The following is a 7,500-nucleotide window of genomic DNA, read 5'->3' as shown; positions in this document are numbered from 1 at the left end:
TATATATATATATATATATATATATATATATATATATATTATATATATGTATGTATATATATATATATATATATATATATATATATATATATATATACACATATATGTATATATACACTCAAACGATCAACCACGAACGGAGGCAAACACAACAATTGAAGACGTTCCAATTACGGTAGAGGAAGTAAAAAGGGCACTAAAAGGCATGAAAAGAGGAAAAACACCAGGAGAAGATGGTATTAGTGTAGATCTTATTCAAAGTGCAGGAGAGATTGTGGCAGTAAAACTGGCCAATCATTTTAACAATTGTCTAAGGGTAGGTAAAACTCCGAAATATTAGAAAAACACAATAATAATTTTAATACACTATCCCGCAAAAAGGAACCGCCTTGTCGTGGCGCGGGGGCTTGAACTCCTTCCTCGGACGAGCCCGCTCTAGAACTAGCCAGTCTCTCCCTCCCGTTGAGGTGGCCTTCTAGTGGTTGATTCTATGAGGAGGGACGACTAAGCGTTCCTAGGTGCTGATCTAGTAGGTGGGATCACACTCCCCCTGGTCCTCCCCTAGGGGGGCACACACCTTCCCACGTGTTTGCCGTACGTGGCACCCCTGTGCGCTGGGAGACGGGAGTCCTTGCGTCCTTGGACCTTGGCAATTGGGGCTCCTACAGCTTCAGGACATATGTCCCAGACCCGCTCTGCTGCTTCACGTGCCAGAAGTACGGACACCACAAGGCCACTTGCTCTGCAAAACCGAAGTGTGGTGTCTGTAGTCAGACACACAGCACGGATGTGTGTCTCAAAACACACAAAGATGGCAAGCAGGACACCACTGCCAAGTGTCCCAACTGCCACAAAAAGTATCACGCCTGGAGCCTAGGATGTTCCGTAAGGAAGAGGCTCTTCGGCGGCAAGAGGTCGTTGCAAAACGGCCAGACTTTGATCCCGCCCCTCCAGGCACCTATGTCTGGGGGCAGAACAAAGGGTTAAGGGCTCCCCCCCTCCTAAGAGGAAGGAAGCACCACCCAAAGCGAAACCACCACCGGACACCTCCAACACAAAGGAGTTTCCGGCTCTGCTGGGTGTTCCAAGACGGAAACAGACCCGGAAGGGGTCTGAGAACACACCAAAGTCTACCCCAAGAGCGGAGAGACCTACTCTGGAGGAGGAGGACTTGACGCTCCTGCTGAAGACAGTCGTCACAGCAGTTACGACAGCATTGGGAAGGACCAGTGTGGAGACGGAGAAGGCAGTCAAGGTCGCCATGACGGCAATGACCCAGACTGTCGCTGCCCTGAAGAAAAGGGATATAAGGCCCAAGGCCTCTACACTCAATCCAACTCAGGGCGAGACTTGTCTCCATACCCGACCTGCGGCCAAGACCACACCGGCAGAGCCTGTTCCCAAACCCCAAAGAGTGAGGAAGCCACGACCTTCCAGAGTGAAGGTCAAGGCGACCAAGAGTTCTCCACCTCCCAGGAGACCCAGCCCTTTCAATGGCTCGACCTGTCCTGACGACAGTGACGAGTCCAGTGAGGAACTCACCAAGGAGATATGTCTGACGTTACCCACACTGGGGCGTCGGACACTGAGGCCGATTATGTCGACGTAGTTGACGACACAGAGTTAATGTACTCAGATTAGCACAATGGCTCCTAATCTAAGCATACTGCAGTGGAATATCAACAGCTTTTTTTCGGAGGAACGCCCTTCTCCACGCGATCGTGCGATCTTGGAACACTGACGTTGTCATGCTCCAGGAGACTCTACCAGGGGAGTCTGTTCGCTTCTCGGGATATCATCCCTTTGTGTTGCCCTCTAATGAAGGCACCATAGGTTTGATCACCCTCGTGAAGTCGACTATCCCCTGCTCCTTGATTGCCTATCCTGTGCAGTGTGAAGGTGTTGAACTCTTTGCCATTGAGATCCATTTGGCTGGGGGTCTCCTCAAGCTGTACAATGAGTACAGCAGACCAACCAGTAGGAGCTTAGATATTAGTGAAGTCTGTGCTGGTGCAGCACACGAACCAATTCTCATAGGGGGAGACTTCAATGCACACACCATTATTATCATTATTATCATTATTACAGTTATCGTTGTTATCCTTATCATCATCGTTATCATCATTACCATTGTCATCAAATCGCATGTCACCACTTTAATCTAGCTATGCACACTGCAACATACTCAACCTTGAAAACCTCCTCGGTTGCAATCTGGCTGTGTATTTTCTTTGTCAGTTCGTCAATGTCAACTTTCCTCTGTAGTGAAGCAATCACGGAGAGAGTTTGGCTATCATTCATCCGGGTTCTTGTCAGTGGTCCTGCCAACACGTTTCAAGAAGAAGAAGAAGAAAAAAAAAATCCAGCGTTGTTATGTTTTTCATCAAGACACTTTTTAATTAAGACACTTTCACTCTGCAAGTCAGTCATCGCCATCTAGGTATTTTCAGGAGCATCAATAAGTTCACTGGAAGACTCGGCAACGACGCTCATTTGTTTTTTCTTTTGTTTCGAAGTCCGAAAATCGATCGTTGAGGTGCCGATTACCAGAGATAGTATTCGGCAATAATGGTGATCTTTCTTTCGGATAAGTCAGTTTAGATTATACATTAGTTATCAGTAGCAAAAGAAAGAAAACGGTTACAAAAACATAGATATTCTGAATTAAAGAACTATTAAATTATGTAGTGAAGATGTAAACCCGGGAAAAAGAAGAAACGACGAGAGCATGTTATGGACTGCATAGATTATAAATATGAATAAATGAGTAAAACATATAAGACGTGGCGTAGCTTATAAGTCTTTGAGGTGAGTCATATAATATCTTTCGGCAGATGGACTTAATATACACGCAGATTGCTCTCAGAACATATCCTGTTGTGAATCGAATTACATTTTCCTCGATGTCGACTGACTATTCGAGTCACCGAGTCACCTGAAATCAGACACCGAGTCACCTGAAATCAGACAACCATTCACGATCGCCGAGGACCAGCCTTTTCTTTGCTTTTCTTCAATTCTGCTCCGCTTTTTATGAAATCAATTGCACTTTCTTTTTGACAGCTTTCCTCTGCTAATCCCAACCGCACCGTTTCGTGTTCGGCAGCCTATTATTGCCATAACGTAACAAAATGTGCTCCTCAGCTAATTGTAATAAGGAAATAGTACTTTTGAAGAAAATCCGAGTCCGCAAAGATCGACGAAGAGTTACTTCAATTAGCAATATCAGAAGTAAAACAAGAAAGGAAAAAATCTTGAAGAAGTTCAACACAGACCATGCATGCAAAGGGAATCAAGACTCAGCTCTACGGAACACAAAGCACTTGAAAAGCACAAGCAGATCGAGAGAGGCTCCCTATAACCACCACACCAGAAACGCCATGTGTATAACCAATGTTGTACTCCCTGAGGCAGGCCGGGCGAATGTGAAGAATGTGAATGTGAATGTGAATGTGGCAACCAGACGAGTCGAAAATAAGTGCCATAGTCAGCCAGAGGTCAACATACATAAGAGTACAGATTAGAGTTGAAAGTCATTTTAGAAGTGATACACGAACACAGAAAGGAGATGATGGGCTGAATGGAATAGCTGGAAGAGAAGATAAAAACCCCGACAGGTAGCGGACGCAGGGATGGCCGGAGAGAAGGCGGAGAGAGAGATGAGCTGACAGATTTTACAGGCAAAAAAATTCAGAGATTACCGCAAGGCCAAGGGACGTGGAAGCGGTTTGGGATGCCCTTTGTTCAGCAACAGACAGGCGATGTTGTTGCATGATGATGATGCACACACACACACACGCACACACACACACACACACACACACACACACACACACACACACACACACACACACACACACATATATATATTGTGTGTGTTCGTGTGTGTGTGTGTGTGTGTGTGTGTGCGTGCGTGCGTGTGTGTTTGTAATTGTGTGTTCGTTTGTGCGTGTGTGTGTGTATATGTGGTCAGACAAACAACAAAATGCTTTCGACAGTTTAAAATCCCCTCTTACCTGTTCTTATTAACGACTGTATATCAACCTTTCCCTTCCCCTTAATGAGTCTTCCGTGGTGTAATGGTTAGCGCGGTCTCCTCTAACGCTACAGGCACGAGTTCGATCCCCGACGGAGACTAGCAACTAAGGTAATTTTCATTATCATCGCGATTATGATTACAAACCTTTTTCGTTAATCTGACGATTATCATCATTATCCCTGCTTTTACTTCCATTCCTTTCATTATCGTTATCATCCCTTATATTATTGTTGTAGTTGCAGATTAGAAGCAGGAATAATATTGCAACTTCCGACATCAATATCACTTTATTCTTCTATGTAATAATCTTTATTATCATTATTTTCATCGTTTCTCATTATCTTTACTATCACCAATCATTGTTGAAAGAACATTTGCAATCCTCCGATGAAGTGCAATGAATACCCTGTCGACTGCTGCTAATTATAATAATGATAATAATAATAATAATAATAATGATAACGATATATGGTCTATTTATCAAGAAAGTTACATATTCTGTGTAACATTTCGTCTTGATTTACATTAAAAATTATCTTAACAGAAATATAATAATGTTTACAATGTTAAAGGGTTTGATTTAAAAAAAAATAATACTTAAAACATCTATAAAAATGCAAGACAAGATGAAAAAAAATAGAATTAAAAGAATATAAAAAACAGCTAAAACATTTGAATTAAAAGTAGATAAAACAACTAAAAAGTTCGACTCATTTAGACATTCCCTTTGTTAACGAAATACGGAATGGCTGACTTTTTATGGCGAGCATTCCTGCAACGGATGGGCTGAGGCGACTCCGGTGACGGGTCTTGTGGGCGTGGATGGTACCCAGCGCGGGCGGCAGGAGATGTACTGATTAAGGGCCACTCACGTCATGCAGAAGCTTTGTCCTTTTAGGTTAATGATAGTTAGGTTAGGTTAGGGAATGATTACTATAATTATCATTATTATCTCTCTCTCTCTCTCTCTCTCTCTCATAATAATTATCACCCTCAAATAATAATCATTATAATAATCTATAATAAAAATCATAATAATAATCAATGTATATATATATATATATATATATATATATATATATATATATATATATATATATACATATATCTCATATAATTATCACCCTTATATAGATATAGATAAAGATAGATATACATATACATATATACATACGCACACACACACACACACACACACAAACACACACACACACACACACACACACACACACAAACAAACACACACACACACATACATATATATATATATATATATATATATATATATATATATATATATATATATATATATATATATATATATATATACATATATATATGTTATTTAAATTTCCTTATTAAATCATGTTAATAATTGCAAATATGATGATTCAGGTTGCTTGAGTCAAATCAATTCAAAGTGTTTAAAGTAAACTATTTTGCAAAAAATAAGTAGTCTGTAATTTTCTTATATATATATATATATATATATATATATATATATATATATATATATATATATATATATTTATTTATTTATATATATATATATATATATATATATATATATATATATTCTTCCCTGGCAAATCAACAGTAAGATTTATATATATATATATTTTTTTACTCAAGTTATCAGTAATTAAGTATAAGTTATTTATAACAGTGTGTTAATGAGATTATAACTGTTTTTATTTGTTAATGATAATAATAATAAACCTGTAAAATACTCACCATCATTTTTTATTGCAATCATAAACATTATCTATGCCGGTTTTCTTTTTTCCTCTCCTTCGTTCTTTTCTCTGTCTACGCAGGAATCTGTTTTCCTTTTATCCATCCCATCTTGTGACTCCCCCCCCCCCCTCTCATTATCTTTCTGTTTCCTTATCTCTTTCTCTCTCTTCCGGTTGGTCCTAGAGGGAGGAAGGGACGGAGATAGGTAGGTAGGGAGGAGATTCTCTCTCATTCTCTATCCCGTTAAAAGCAAATAATTCACGAGATCTGATCCCTCCCTCCCTACCTCCCTCTCCTCCCTCCCACCCACCCTGTTAAATCAAGCAAATGGATGTAGTTGTACTTGTTAAGCTTTATAAACAATTGTTTTTAGCCTGTTGGCAGTATTTTTCCTCCTCTTATTAATTATTATTCTCACTCTCGTCTTATGTCTCTTTCTAAATTTAGGTCTCCCACGTGTACATTTATTTATATCTGTTCATCATTTCTACTGATCTCTTTATATATTTAAACACACACACGCACACACACACAAACACACACACGCACACACACACAAACACACACACGCACGCACGCACACACGCACACACACACATATACACACACACATTGATACTTCATTCCGCATTATCTTCAACTCTCCAATATATCTTATTCAAGTGCCTCCCTTTTGAGAAACATTGCATATAAATCTTACTTGTCCACCTATTCCAATCAGTTATAAATAGATTGTTTACTCCGTTATATATTATATTTATAAATAGCAATCGTCTAAGCCTTTCGTAATATCCCAACTATTCCTGTACGTGTAGTAATATTTAATTAGATCTCGGTGATACAGTCGGCAAAGCATCTAACTCTCTTTTCAATAGACCAATCAGGAATGGAAATAGTAAAAGGAAAGATAAAAGTGACAAAAAAGCCTATAATAAAAGAGTTGGAGATATATAAGGTCCGATTTTCAACTACCTTATTAGATCTCGGTGGTACAGACGGCAAAGCTTCTAACTCTCTTTTCAGGTTGGTTCCAGCGTCGAAGGTTTCCGGGTTCGAGACCAGTGAAGTCTTTCCTCGGGAAAAGTTAACAGGTATCCTCGGCACTTGCTCGTGTTTGGCGGTTCACGAGCGTTCTCTTCGGAGATAAGTGCCCCACTCGAGGTCAAAGGTCATTCCGGTCGGCAGTCACGCAGGGAAGGCAGCACAGGCCTCTGGATTATAAGTTGGTTCAAATCTGTATGAGGTTCTGGTTCGGTCCGATTGGGTGGTTGTTTTGCACTCATTTACGACCAGTTTGAAAGATTATTATCAATCTGAAAGATTACTCGAGACTTTTCACTATATCCCTTTCATTGATTATATTTGGAAACAATTAAGTAGTTAAAAAACAGTATTTGCCTACAGATCTGGACTTTTTAAGCAGCTTCTGGAACCTCCAGATACCCAAATAAACGTTATCAACAAGAAAAATATACATGTTAGAATTACTGTTGATATTGATAATAGTTCAATGCATGCTGTTCTATAATTGCATAAGCAAAACAAAGAAGAAGAGGAGAAGAGAAGAGAAGAAAGGAATATATGGAAAACACCTTTTCAAATCAGTTGTTAGTTCAAGGGAGAGAGAGAGAAAATTAAAGAGAGAGATAATGAAATAGAGAGAAACAGAGAGGACAGAGAGAAGATTAAAGAAATGAAATGAGAGAAAATGGATGAAAGAAAGA

The sequence above is a fragment of the Penaeus japonicus genome, unplaced genomic scaffold (assembly GCF_977035675.1).
Source record: "Penaeus japonicus unplaced genomic scaffold, GWHDUDI00000001_assembly GWHDUDI00000012, whole genome shotgun sequence".
NCBI classification, from domain to species: domain Eukaryota; kingdom Metazoa; phylum Arthropoda; class Malacostraca; order Decapoda; family Penaeidae; genus Penaeus; species Penaeus japonicus.
This window is presented reverse-complemented; position numbering follows the sequence as displayed.